The sequence below is a fragment of the Schistocerca piceifrons genome, chromosome X (assembly GCF_021461385.2).
Source record: "Schistocerca piceifrons isolate TAMUIC-IGC-003096 chromosome X, iqSchPice1.1, whole genome shotgun sequence".
In the NCBI taxonomy this organism is placed as follows: Eukaryota; Metazoa; Arthropoda; class Insecta; order Orthoptera; family Acrididae; genus Schistocerca; species Schistocerca piceifrons.
The window spans coordinates 674,275,866-674,290,959 of NC_060149.1; the positions used below are offsets into that span (position 1 = coordinate 674,275,866).

General features: G+C 42.3%; 1 long non-coding RNA gene across 2 annotated transcripts in view; it reads right to left on the reverse strand.

The window, feature by feature from the left end:
* Window positions 1-3,816: 3,816 nt before the first annotated feature.
* The window catches only part of LOC124722929, an 83,997-nt gene continuing 72,719 nt past the window's right edge, over window positions 3,817-15,094 (reverse strand). For both annotated transcript variants that reach the window (XR_007006464.1, XR_007006465.1), the window contains exons 4-5: window positions 13,941-13,990; window positions 3,817-4,345 (exon numbers count right to left, since the gene is read on the reverse strand). This is a non-coding gene — a long non-coding RNA (uncharacterized LOC124722929). The remainder of the gene's footprint in view (window positions 4,346-13,940; window positions 13,991-15,094) is intronic.

The following is a 15,094-nucleotide window of genomic DNA, read 5'->3' on the forward strand; positions in this document are numbered from 1 at the left end:
CATATCCCCCCCCCCCCCCCACCCACAAACAAGACTCCAGTGTTGAGGAGACAAGCATTTTGTACATTGGGAGGGATCGCATGGTATCGTAGGGCATCTCAATCCATAAGTTGTTTCATGATTCCACCTTCTTGAGTGCTATACCCACCAAGTTTACCAAGATGGAAGTTAGTGTCTCAGGTAAAGCACTCAGCCAAGTACTACGCATCAACATACATAGACATGTCTTTGATCCAATAAATTGAGGCGCCAGCTATATCAAGCTTCCTAAGGATACAGCTGATAAGAAGGCATGTATTAATATCCACAAAAAAGACAAGTATTATTTTGCATAGTCAACCCTGGTTTGTGAAAGAAATTATAAGAAAGATCTGAAGTGTACATCTCAATATGGCAGAGATACTGACATTCGTCAATGCTATAACTTTGACAGTATCAAGTTCCCTATTTAAGATCCAGGCAATCCTGAATTTGAGGCACAGAATATCCGGATATCAGTTCATATTTATAGCCTGAAGGACAACAAGAAAAATAAAAATGGTGAAGTTACAGAGAAAGTTGCCAGACCTCTTCATTTTTCTGAATTTGCCAGTCAGTATAAGAGGCTTGTAAACATGCTGCTATTCTCCAGATACAATTCCAAATTCAAAGAGACCCAGTTATTACTTAACTTGCAACTATCAAATGTTGTGGAATCATTTGCTATATTCCCTTTCTATCAGTCTGAAATGCAAGTATGATGAAACTGGGTGTCTCCAATTGAACAGATGTTTTAATAGCTTATATCTGTATGGTTGCTGTCAGTAGCACTGGGTATTCAAAAAGCTCCCATGAACAGAAATTTAATGGCTGATACACAACAGCATTCAGAACTTTTAAAAGCTTGAAACACCCCTTGTCTGCTACATTGATGTGAGGCGTTTCCCATATTGTTGTATTCATGGTGATCTCGTTCTCCTCTTGGGTTCCTTGAAAGTATGGAGTTGTTGTCTGTTGCATTCTGTCCCAGAATAACTTCCTGTTATTATTAATTGCATGTCCTCAAAGTATTCCGCAAGCAGTTTTGCAGGTATTCATGCAATAAATCTCTTGTACTCTTCCACTGTTCTACCCACTGGCTTGTCTGCGAACCATCCTACATTTTGTAAAACTCTCAAAGCTGAGAGCGAGACAGAGATGCCTGCATTATGTGTACAATCAGTCTCAGTCTCGTTAAGTTCACATCTCCTGAAGTAGGAATGCTAAAGCATTATGTGTAAGCTTTGACTCCAATATGAGAGAACTATACTTTCTTTCCTAAATACCCCATCTAAATACATGAAACTCTTGCATGGGAGGGTTAAAGCATCTTGGTGCTGGATGACAACCGTAATTTCATGAGTCTTGTTAAATGTGGTTGGAGCATAAGGTTTATGTGAAAAGTATTCTTGGCATATAATTCACTCATCATATTTTACTGAGATCGTTATAGTGAGCGACCTCATTGCAGGTCTCAGGCCTACTGATGTAAGAAATTTGAAGTTCACCAATGTTATCACTGTGCAGTTCTGCTGTGAGGCGCTGCACTGTGGGTTGTGTACATTGGTTTTATACATTGCACCCAGCCTGTCTTAGATGTAGTCACACAATAATGTTCTCACCACACAAATCAACAAGTTAATTGTTGTGGTCCACAATATGCAGCTGCAGACAGTCCAATGTCTGAACTGTCACTGGTAACTATATAGCATTTATGAGAGTCTCGGAAATCTTATACACAAATCCAACTGACGAGAAGAATCCGTAAATTGTATGAATCAGTCTGTTGTTGAGATAGGAGCTTGTTGCAATGTTACACTTGACAGGGCTTGAACTGATGGGGAGTACATCCACCGTCTGATCAGATCTGTAAAATTTATTAGAACTCTTCTTCAAAACCTGCCCTTTTGTAAAACCCAGTAGTTGTCCTACTGAATCTTTGTGGTTAAAGTCAACTGTTGCATTCACCACCCTTATTTCAGACAAAAGTGTATTGATGTTTGCACATAGCTCTATCCCTTTTCCAGACTGTCTTAAAACTTCCTTTAAATTGTCAATTCCATATGCATGAGGTTCTATTTCGACAGTTTCTTTTCTACCATTAATTTCCAAATGCAGTTTATTATTAGCCTCTGTGATATTTTGGATACAGTTTTATGTCATCAGCCCAGTTACTGCAACGCACCAATCTCCAGTGCTTAAATCAATCTGTGGTAAGTAATTCGCATGTCATACTTATTATCGTTCTTTTAAATGTAGAGTATATGCCATTGCATCTGACCTCATCTGGCGAATCGGTGCTTAATGGACCTCCTTATATATCCTTCTTTGTAAACATCAGGAGGAACCTGATGCACAGTTTACCACATAGGTAAGTGGAGGAGGAGGATATTAGTGTTTAACGTCCCGTCGACAACGAGGTCATTAGAGACGGAGCGCAAGCTCGGGTGAGGGAAGGATGGGGAAGGAAATCGGCCGTGCCCTTTCAAAGGAACCATCCCAGCATTTGCCTGAAGCGATTTAGGGAAATTACGGAAAACCTAAATCAGGATGGCCGGAGACGGGATTGAACCGTCGTCCTCCCGAACGCGAGTCCAGTGTGCTAACCACTGCGCCACCTCGCTCGGTCATAGGTAAGTATTGAGGTCTTGGTAGTGCTGAAAATTATAGAACACTTGTCTTCTGCTGGTGAATTATCGTTGTAATTCTTCCAAGGGTTGCATGTCACCAAATGAGTCAGAAGTGACATTATTTGTATTTTTTTAACATACGCCACCCAGTGGGTTCCAGGACCTACAGAAACATCTAAATTCACAATTCCACATTCACTGGATTTCCATGTAGTCTTCACTAATGTGTCCTGCATAAACACACACCACAGAATCATGGGATATGGAATCTTTTTCTAAAAAAGTTAAACAAATCTGTATTTGTAAGCGCTCTGTCTGATAGGATGGCTAAGCCACTTTTTTATTTACGGAGAGACCTAGCCCTTTCTTGAATGGTTCCAGATACAGCCCTTTCCCAATAGCTGCTGCTTCCATCAGGCAGTCATGTCTTCTTGGTCCTCTATTTGCTCCTGAGAGTAATGTGCATTTTTGACTGTCCTAGCAATATCTACAGCACCACCAGCAGAGAACCAACTGCGGAGATACCTGTGAGGACTGGAATGAGGAAGGGAATAATTCAAACTGACGTCTTGAGTAATGGCAGAACTCTGGGTGCTGTGATCGCTCCTCTACGCTTCAGAGCACTTATTTTAGCTGCATACATGGCTTCCAGGATATTGTTTTTTAAACACTCCTTCTCCCTCTTCTTCTTTGTCATCATTTTCTTCTTCTTCTTCTTCTTCTTCTTCTTCTTCTTCTTCATCATCTTTAGTGTATGATGTACTGTGTTCATAACTTACTTGAAATTATCCCCAAACCGAACTTAATTATACTGTGCATGGTATTTTTGAATGCAAATACTACAATACGCTGTCCTATGCCAAAATCTCTTCTTGCATGAACTGGCTTGGCTTTATCAGCTGGAATTCAGTGTGCAGCATGACATCCTGGGAGATCTTTACTTTCTGCATATTGAGTGTCATGTTCCAAACACACCTTGTCAAGCACATTAATCCCACTAACACCACGTGCCAACCATTTTTGAAACTTTGTTTCAGGTCCACACTAGCTACATTCCAGAACGTGTCATTTGACCAGCAGTTTGTTGAGAATATCATCACTTCCTCTAACACGTCTCTTATCACACATGATATACTACTATGGGTTTGTTTAAAAATAAATTTTCTGCAACCAGTCACAATATCCTTTTATTCATACTTTACACGACATGTTTCAGGAAATAATTCCTATTTTCATGTGTTTTTTCTTTGTACTATGCCATTTTTACGTAATGTTTTCGATGTGTGAAGATCCGCTTGGTTTTGTTTTCTTGTTAACTTAGATACACAAGCAGTTACAAAGATGTTTTTTAGATTCATGCATCTAAAAACATCTTTGTAACTGTTTGTTGATGTAAGTTATTCTCGATGTATACTACGCACTGAAAGTTGTGTGTGATGTTTAACAGGTGTGAAACTCTTCACAAATGGGCCATAATAAAACTTAAGGTCAAAAAAACTAATCAAAACCTCACACAACGAAAATATTACGTAAAAATGGTATAGTACTAAGAGTCCTGCTCCAACATGCTGACCAAGTGTGCTACAAGATCCCACATGCTAGGGGTCACTGTCACTTGTGCAGGTCCCAACACGCTGCAGGCCGCTTCTGGTCCAGACACACCAGAGGTTGTCACCACTTGTGCAGGTCCAGACATGCTGGAGATCATAAGCAAAGAAGAAGAAGAGCCATTAAATACATTAGTAATAGTAATAATAATAATAATACCCAATATAACAAATATACAAAAGAAAACAGGAGAAAAAATTGAAAAATACATCCAACTGGCTGAGGAAGTCAAGGACATCTGGCATCAGGATAAAGTTGACTTTATACCAATTATACTATCAACTACAGGAGTCATACCACACAATATCCACCAGTACATCAATGAAATACAGCTACATCCAAACTTATATATACAACTACAGAAATCAGTAATTATTGATACATGTTCAATCACCCGAAAGTTCCTAAATGCAATATACCATATACCGTACAGTTAAAAGGAAGTCACGCTTGATCAAGATCCGCGTCACTTTCCATTTTTGACCAGAAATAACGTCTGAGAAAAGAAATAATAATAGTAATAATACCAACTATGGACAGACATAAACAAAGACATGTAAAGAGTACATAGTTTTCCACTTCTTCCTATTCTGCTGCTGCTGTTGCTGTCTCATGATTCTTCCACTGAGTGAGGCTAGCAGGCTATCACATTTGCCTTATGTCCATGACATCATGATCATGTGACGGGGTGCTGCATTCCTGTTGGTTCCGACCAGCTTTTTTCATCCATGATGTCACAATTTCAAGCACACTCTGGCAGCAGCATTGTGAACTAGGTCAGTCGGGCTGGGCTTGTTGAAGAGCACACATTCATCTCTTATGTATACTGGCTGGCCATCCCAAAAAAGGTAGACAGTGCCTGCACAAGCAACTATCTGTATGAGTTGTGAAATGCACTTTCAGGCCCTCCTGATGCATCACCAGTTCTTCTTACACTCCTCCATTAGCTTTCCTTTCCAATCCTCATGTAAGGCACTATGGACACAGTCCTCAGCAGCATGCTTACAGGTAATACATTTATTAAACGCCTCTCTGTCTGCACCACAAGCTTTTCCCAACAACTTCCAACAGGATAACACCCAAAATAAAGAAAATAAACTACCCTACATCCTTCCACACTAACAGCTCAGCACAGACTGGGCGATTTTTCCCTGACAATTTCCAAAGGAGAGGAAGGGACGACGGGTAGAGGGAGTGGGAAGAGGTGGGAAGGGCTGTGGATTTCCCAGAGGGGGAAGGGGGGAAACCTATGACATCATTCAGTGACACTATCAGTCCAACTGCCACAGCTACACTAGGGGTGGGGGGACAGTTCACCATCTTGAATAAATTAAATCAGCACTATGATCGACTCTGCTTCACTACTGTCACTACACCAGAAAACGCCCCCCCCCCCCTCCCATTTTGTTAACCCTGGAGCACATGTGACATGGGTGAACAGGTGTTTTACTGCTTTTCCCACTCTTGTTACCACTGCTTGTTATGGTGGCAGATGTGTTTGTAGCTGGTAGTACTTGTGTGCCAGCGAGTCTCCCCTCACATTGTCTTAGGCCTCCATTTGTGTTGGAAGAAACGGGCTGAAATTAGAGCCTGGTGGAACAGAAGGTGTAACCCATAGCCTCTGATCCATTGAGTCCTCCACTACATGGGCTGGCTTCAGTTGTTCGAGGAAACCGTTCTTTCCCTATCATTGTATACTATCTTGCTTGTGTTCACTTAACATTGGCTGACTATATACAGTCCTGTGTAAAGAGGTCTTAAAGGTGGTCATACTGTATCATTCCACAACCAAACATGCAAGGTTTTTTGTTAGTCTTTGTGAATGAAGATAGGTTTAGTACCATGAGTTTTTGGTGCTGAAGGTCAAATTTGGGCCATGCTTTTTTAGAGAAACTGTCCAAATTCCTTTGTGACTTCCTCAGTACGCTGAAGTCTTGGTTGGCAGAAATGATTTTGGCTGGAAGTTTCAGATGCTCTCTGTCCACCAGTTGAGCTGTGGTGTATCCCATATCTTCCTTCACCACCACATGTAACCTCAGTAGCACTAGGGCTAATGCCTCAGTCCACTGATCTCCCCTTGCTGCTAGCGGAAGGGATAGCTGGTTGTTCTAATATGCAAGCAGTCACATAGTCATACGAGTTCATCAAACACTAATGATTCGAGCTGCCTTATGCAGTCTATTGTTATTGTCTGAGGTACTCTAAATCTTGCAATCCAGCCGCTTACAACAGCTCAGCTCTGGCCACAGTTTCTGCAGCCATATAAGTGATCAGGAAGACTTTGAGCTAACGTGTAAATCTGTCAACCATCATTAATACGTAACTACCCCGTCCTGTACTGGGTAAAGTACCAACAGGTCAACATGAATATGGATGAAGTGTGCATTAGGCATAATTATGATAATGAGGGGTGCTGATACATGCCTGCCAATCTTGCACTGTTGGCAGCTGACACATGTTTGAACCTATTTTCATTAATCTTCCTTAAAGCCCCCAACCAAACCACATTTTCTTATCAACTTGACTGTGGCTCTCACTGCCAGATGTGCTAAATTGTGGAAGGCCTCAAAAACTTGGCAACTGAATCTGTGGCTTGCAGTGGTTGCAGCTGTAGGTTGTGCTATATGTCACACCACAATGAAGCTTGCAGTTTGCCCACATGTATCTGTGACAAGATGAGGCTGAACTGCTTCTGCTCTAGCATAAAACGTGAGATGCTGTCATTCTGTTGTTGTTCTGCAGTGCTATCCCACAGAATGGCCCTCATAACTGAACAACAGTGTGAGAAAAAACCAGCAACCACATTTCTGCACCTACTGGTATGTTTTACATCTGTAGTGATCTGAGAAATGCACTCAGCTTGCTTACACTGCCTCAGCGAGCCACATTAGAGATTTTAGAAAAGACTGCAGTAAGTGGAATATGGTCCATGTAGACAGTGAAGTGCTTGCCTTCCACTGATTTGCAAAAATGTTGTATTGCAGCATATATAGCATAAAACTCCCTGTCTCTTGTGTTCCAGTTCTTCCTGTGCTGTCCTAAGTGTTTGCAAGAAAAATACTATGGGCTGCCAGGTTCAAATGGTTCAAATGGCTCTGAGCACTATGGGACTTAAATTCTAAGGTCATCAGTCCCCTAGAACTACTTAAACCTAACTAACCTAAGGACATCACACACATCCATGCCCGAGGCAGGATTCGAACCTGCGACCGTAGCAGTCGCGCAGTTCCGGACTGAAGCGCCTAGAACCGCTTGACCACCGCAGCCGGCGGCTGCCAGGATCACTGTATGAGTTGCTGCAGGGTGGCTCCTATTTCTACCTGGTTTGCTTCCACCATTAATGCCATTGGTGCATTAATGTAGATGTGCGAGGAGCATGAGCTGGCATATTCCTTAACTGAATTGATCACCAACAGTTGTTCTTGACTCGACTTCACTTCTCTCCCGCTGCCTGTATATTTTCCTTTCAACAACTCCATGAGGTACATGCAGTTCTCCTGATTTTGGTAGGTGCCCTCTGTAATAATTAAGCACACCATGGAAATGCTGCAGATCTTTGTACGTCTATGCTATTGACACATTGCACATGTTTTCTACCCTTGTAGGAACTGGAGCTATACCCCCTACTGACACATTAAAACCAAGAAAGTTCACATTGCATTATCCGAAGACGATTTTTCTTTGTTGATGATTACCACATATTAGCATAGGCTTTGGAAAAGCTGTCTGAGATAGTTCTCATGCTGCTCTACCTACTCTGAAAACAAAACAATACCATCCATGTTACAAAATACAAAATCAACACCTCTGAGAACCTGGTAAATAAAAACAGTACCATATTTGTGCCACATTTTTCAAACTGTATGGCATGAAATGGCACTTGAACAGACCAAACTAGTTACTGATGGCTGTCTTTTTTATATCAGCAGAAGCAACTGGTATTTGTGAATAGGTTTCTTCACAATCAATGATGCTGAATACTCAAGCTTTCAAAATAGCATTGTTTAAGCCCATTACAAGTGGAATAGGATATTTATCTGGCACAGTTTTGGTGTTCAGAACTTTGTAGTAACCCACAATTGCCACGTATTGTTCCACTTTAACACCTTGGGTAGTTGGAGATCCAATGACTGTCCGAAGGTGCTATCACACCCTCTTAGAACTGCTTATTAGTGTCTTCTTGCATACCCTCACATTTTTTGGGCATTATACAGCATAGTGTGGCCGACACCAGCGGTGCAGACAATGTGTGAATGAAATGTATAGTATTGTGCTTGTCGCAGTGTGTTGCCTTTTCTACTGACTTAATTTTTGGAAATTCTTCTATGATGCTGTCCAAGTTTCTGATGCAGTGTGTTGATTCTACTGTTGCTCGTGACAATAGTTTCCCATTCTTGGAGATCTGCCACAGGCAGAAAATGGTGAAGGAAATCCGCCCATATTATAGGTTCAGTAACATTTGCAACTATGAAGGTCCACCAGAACTTCCTCTCCAAACTAAGGCTCAGATTCAACTGCTTCTTCCCCTTTGTTTGAATAAGAGAGTTATTAGCTGCCATCAAAAGTTATGATCTCGCACAATACTCTGTGCTGAAACTGTGATTTGGGAGTACATCGAGAGCAAATCGTGTGTCCACCAGGAATTCTGTTCCTGTTAAATTGCCTGCGGAAATAGTCTTCTGGAGTAGTTTACAGCCGACTACAGGAAACCAATTCTCTGTAGTTGTTGGAACAACTCATTGCAGGAGGCCCCAAAATTCCTCTGGTATTTGAAGCACATTTCTTCAAAGCTTAAGTTCTCAAAACCTTCCATAACGGTTAGCACTGGCATCTGGCAGTTATGAGTTTTGGAACTCCATCTATGATTACTGTATCAGAACCCAGAATGGGAGCGAACTTTGCCTTGTGAATGTTAACATTATTCTGCTTTGAGGAGAGGCCTGTGGTACTTGCCTCCACTTTGTTTAGTATGAATCTGAGCTGGCTGTTTGCGATTGGTACCAGAGCCGCTCATGTCCTGTTTGTTTGTTTGTTGCTTTCCATGTTGCACTTCTGGATCTGTCAAGAGAGTAGTGCTGAAAGGAATTTGCTGCAACAAGCTGTTATTGGACATCTTCCTGCATGGTGCAACTGGTTGCACTCTGTGGGCATTAACAAAACCATACACCTTGAGAATTCCCAACCCGGCAGCTGCAGAGGGAGGATAGTGGGTAGGGTGACTATTTAAAAGAGCCACGGCTACTGATGCCCTTTAGTGACTTTTAGAAGCATTTGGATGACTACAGGGTACTACAATTTCCCTAGCTTTGCTTCTGAATCGTTGGTGATACCAGCATCAGCTGAACTTCTCAGCACATATTTTGTCATCCTGATCATGGAGAAAGAAAGGATGCATTGGTATGTCTTACAGCATCACTATGTTGCATTTTTTAAGTGCCGTAATGTGAATTTTGGCACTCGGCTCTTTCATGCTTGCAGCCAATTGATACGTAGTTGTCGAGTGTGCACTGCTTAGAATGCATGGTCCAAGGCCGTAGAGTGGCTCTGCACCTAGCACGTACAGTTTGAGACCATCCACCCTGTAGTATTTTGCTTCCATTCTGCCAATGTTGTAGTGCAAACAACTTGCAATGGGTTTCACACTATCCACTAACACGCCAAGTGACAACTCCGTGTTTCCTGCCAATATGATACGAACATCTGTAGGGAGCTGTCTGAGCCACAACATCCATAAGGAATTTCCTGGTAACAAATCTAGCCCCAGCAGTGACTAAGCTCCTGTAATAGTTGTCTGGGAGATCTATATCCCAACTGCTCATCTGTAAGTAATTCCTGAAGCTGTACTTCTGGTGTTGTGGCATGAAATTTTTGATAAGGCAATATTTTTAGGCAATGTAACTATGTGTTAGCAAAACATTCTCTGCTTAAACAATCTGAATTTTGATGAAGTGGGCAATCATGCAGTGAAAATTTTCCGTATCATTCCTGACATCACACTGACTGAAAATGCTTTCTGCCTCATTGAACCATAACTCAGGTCCAGAACGAAGGCAATGTAACATAGTTAGCGTTGTAAGTTGCGTGGGATGATGATCTGTGATGTACCTGTCTCGGAATGCTATGCCATATGCATTCCTTGATATGTACCCTGCAGCTGTCATATTTGAGGTTATTCATTTCCTGTGTTCCTTTGTGGGGTTACCAGTGTAGGCTTTGTATGTTCACTAACTGAACAACACTTCAGTGATCATGTAGACACGATATCTGCATATATACACGTTTATTTTACTTCACTTTCCACCACATGAAGACTTCTTACAACAAGCAAGAGCGCATGATAAGCAAAGAAGTAAAAAGGGCACAACATACAAAAATATCGCATACAATTTGTCTGCTGTTTCTTAATGACTGATTGGTCGATCCTGAGGTCACTACAAGCTACTTGCAGAGCGACACTAACCCCTCCTTCAGACGGCATCTACCCCTAATGGTCAAATGTAAAAAAAAAAAAAAAAAAACCATACTTTCATGTATAATGTTTAACTGTTATTAATTTCCAATGTTGTGTATAGTACATGTCGCTGGTATGATAATATGTTGCGCCTATAAAGCAACATGGGCTTTAACAGGGTGAAACAGTGTGAACAACAGCAATTAGGCGGTATTAGTAGTAACGAAGTGTGTTGCTTTGGATTGCAGAGATCCCCTCTGGTTTCAAGAGGCTAGCTAGCTCTAGTGATAAAGACTGCCAGTCTTGCTTGCACGGTGAAGGTGAAGCTCACCATCTGTAGCATCGTCGACAGAACTGACTATGGGCCTTTGGAACAGAGCTGGGTGTAGTACCTGAATCAGAGGCTCAGATGGTTCTGCAATCATGTAGGCTGTAGATGCCACGACATACACCATAGGTTGGTGGGTTTCTGGGTTCCACTTAGTAGGTCAGGGGTCCACTACAAACATGAAGTGGCTACAAAAGTAGTGAAGGCTGTGTGGAGGGCACTGGGAAGTTTTGTAGGTTAGAGCGTCTCGGGAAACTACAGCAAGGGCATCAATCTATAATTGTGCAGGGGAAATGCAGGACCAAAGTAGACCTAACAACAATTGCTTGTAGTTGTAAATTGTCATAGCTGTGTTGGGGAAGAATCAGAGCACAAAGTGCTAATAGGAAGCACTGAACATAAAACTGTGTACGTACAGAAAGCTGCCTAAAACTGGAGAAAAGTTTAGCCAAAATTTTTACAAGGAACTTAATCTTGTTCAGAAAGGATACAGTAAATACAGCTGGTGGTGGAGTGTTTATTGCTGTCAGATGTAGTTTACTTTGTAGTGAAACTGAAGTAGATAGTTTCTTTGAGTTACTAAGGGTAGAAGTTCCACATGAAAACCAGCATATACACTAAGTGATCAGAAGTATCCAGACACCACCAAAACATACGGTTTTTATATTAGGTGCATTGTGCTGCCACCTACTGCCAGGTACTCCATATCAGTGCCATGAACTTTTAAGTCATTTTTAGCCAGGTGTCTGGAACTTTTAATTACATAGTGTATTAATAATCATTTCCTTTTACACACCCCCTGACTCAGATGATACAGTTGCTGAACAGTTCAAAGAACACTTGAGTCTCATTTCATATAGGTATCCACTCATACAATTATAGCTGGTGATGACTTCAATCTACTTTTGATACGTTGGCGGGAATAGATGTTTAAAGTTGGTGGTACACATAAAACGATGTCCAAAATCACACTGAATGCTTTCTCGGAAAATTATTTTGAACAGTTAGTCCAGGAGACCACCCAAAGTGTAAATAGTTGCAAAAACATACTTGACCTCTTAGCAACAAGAAATCCTGAGCAAATAGGGAGCATCATGATAGATATAGCGATCTTTTCCCACAAGGTGGCTGTAGCGAGACTAAATACTGTAACATCCAAAACCACCAAAAATAAACAAAAAGTACACATATTTAAAAATCATATAAAAATTCGCTTGACACATACCTAAGAAACAGTCTTCACTCCCTTTAATCTGTGTAAGCGTAGACCACATGGAATCTGATTTAAGAGAAATAAGATTGACGGCAGTTGAGAGGTGGTACTGATCCCCCATTGTACAGAAAACAGGTCAGAAGACTGTTGCAGAAGCAACAAAAAAGGAATGCTAAATTTAAAAGAACGCAAAATTCTGAATATTGGCAAAGTTTTACAGAAGCTTGAAATTTAGTATAAACTGCAATGCGAGATGCTTTTAATAGTTTCCATGATGAAACTCTATCTTGAAATATGACAGAAAACCCAAAGATATACTGGTCCTATGTAAAGTACACCAATGCCAAGACACAGTCAATACTTTCACTCTGTGATAACAATGGCAATGTTACTGATGATAGTGCAGGTGCCACTAAAGCAGAGTTACTAAACACAATTTTCCGAATTTACTTCACCAGAGAAGACAAAGTAAATATTCTAGAATTCAAATGATGAACTGCTAGCATGAGTATGTTTGTAATAGACTGCATCAGTGTATCGAGCAAGCTTAAATCACTTAATAAAGGTAAAGCCTCTGATACAGGTTAAATAGCAGTCAGGCGCCTTTCAGAGTATGCTGATACAGTAACTCGATACTCAGCAATAACATACTCTCATTCGCTTGTAGAAACATCTGAACCCAACGACTGAAAAACTGCACAATCACACCAATACCAAAGAATGGAAATAGGAGTAACTCACTGAATTAGAGACCCATATCACCAACGTTGATTTGCAGTAGGATTTTGGAACATACACTGTGTTTGAAAATTATGAATTACCTCAGCCTGGCATTGTCTCCAGTAAGGAGCCCCACTTTGAACTGAGCTCCGATGAGCAGCAACGATGTATCTGGAGATGCCCTGGACAGTGGTGGGATACCAGCCTGACTGTTGCCCACCGTATGGCCTGACTACCAGGAGTGATCGTCTGGGGTCAGGGGTGCCATTTCATTTCATACCAGGACTCCTTTGGTTGCCATCTGTGGCACCCTTACAGCACATCAACAGTGCTCTATGCCACGTTTTGTTGCCCTTCATGCCAAGCCATCCTGGGCTTACATTTCAGCAAGATAATGCCTGCCCCACATGGCAATAGTTTCTACTGTTTGTCTTCATGCTTGCCAAACACTACCTTGCCCAGCAAGGTCACCAGATCTCTCCCCAATTGGGCACATTTGGAGCTTATGGGCAGGTTCCTCTATCTATCGCAGGATTTTGATGATCTAGTGCACCAATTGAACAGAACGATATCCCTCAGGAGGACATCCAACAACTCTATCAATCAGTGCCAACACAAAGGATGGGGCCCTCCACGCCCACACCAACGTGGTGACCAAACCAAAAGTTCTACTGTCATCTCTGTATAACATGTTAGTTTTTGAATCAGGAGTCATAGGATGCGGGCTGTGATGTTATCCATGCGTCTGGGTAAGATTACTCATTAACATGGTCCATCAGGAGATAGAAAGTGGACGAAAGTGATCGAAGGGTAGCGGTTGTAAGGGCAGAGGAAAAAAAGTGTCAAGGCAAGCGCCAAGGGATAAAAACTTCTGCGACAGTGGGATGGGTAGTAAGGGCAGTAGTGGCTTGCTATCTGCGACAGTGTATGCAAGGTGTGGTTACGTTAGTGCGAGGTATCGTGCATCATTACCTTTGTTGTTGCAGAAGCTCGTTGTGGGGCATGCTGCAGTTGCTGCGTCCCTGTAACAGTTCAAGGTCATCATACATTAGTGGGCGATTGGTCATAGATCGGCTCACAGACAGTGTACGGGATGTGTGTGGCTGGTTTCCCTGCAGTTGCCTGTTTTTCGGCGGGTCGACCATCTGGGGTTACCAGTAGTAGCTGTGTTGCAGGGGCTCACCAGTATTGTCGTGTTAGCGTGCTATCGACCATAGATGTTTAGTTCCTTGCCAATAGTGTCTTTGGTCTATTATGTTTCCATCTATGGTTGTGGTCATAGTTACCCAGAGAAAGGATAAACGGGTTGCGCGAGTGTCTGGTGTTATTGTATAGTCATGTGGAGAGTTGTTGGAATACCTGCAAGATGGTATCTAGCCGATATTCCTGGTGAAGGTCTGCGGTGCGTGTGTAGTGCGGAGCGTTGCTTATGATTCTGAGTACTTTGTTCTGTATGAGCTGCAGACGGTGCAGGCGTGTGGGCACAGCGTATCCCCAGACAGGGGCTGCGTACATCATCAGGGGTCGAATACGTGTCATGTACATGGACCTAGACACCCTCCTATTCAATGTGCTACGCCTGTTAAGCATAGGGTAGAGTTGTTTAAGCCTTGCGTTTGCTTTGTTGGTCACGTGTTGAATGTGGTCCCCCCCAGAGTAGTTTCCGGTCCAGCCAGAAACGGAGGTATTTGACCTTCTCGCGGAAATGTATTGGGCGTGCATGTAGTGTTACTGGGTTGCAGTACTGATGTTTGTGCAGTAGTTTCCGTCTTCTAGTGAACAGAGCGGCTTCGCACTTGTCGACGTTTACTCTAACCCGCCATTTCACCAGCCAAGGCTCTGCCGCTGTGAGTGCAGTCTGTAGTCGTGAGTTAATGTTAGACGGCTTCCAATCTTGTGCAAGGATGGCAGTGTCATCTGCGTAGATTGCCACCGTTGTGTTGTGTGTAGCTGGGAAGTCGTTAATGTAGAGGTTAAACAGTAAGGGGCCCTTGGATGCTTCCTTGGGATACTCTTGCCTGGATACCATGTCGTGTCGATTGTTTGCCCTGCACATCGGTGTTGAAACTCCTGTCCGTGAGATACAAGTGTATGAGACGTACAAGCTCGTCGGGGAACCCTGCGTC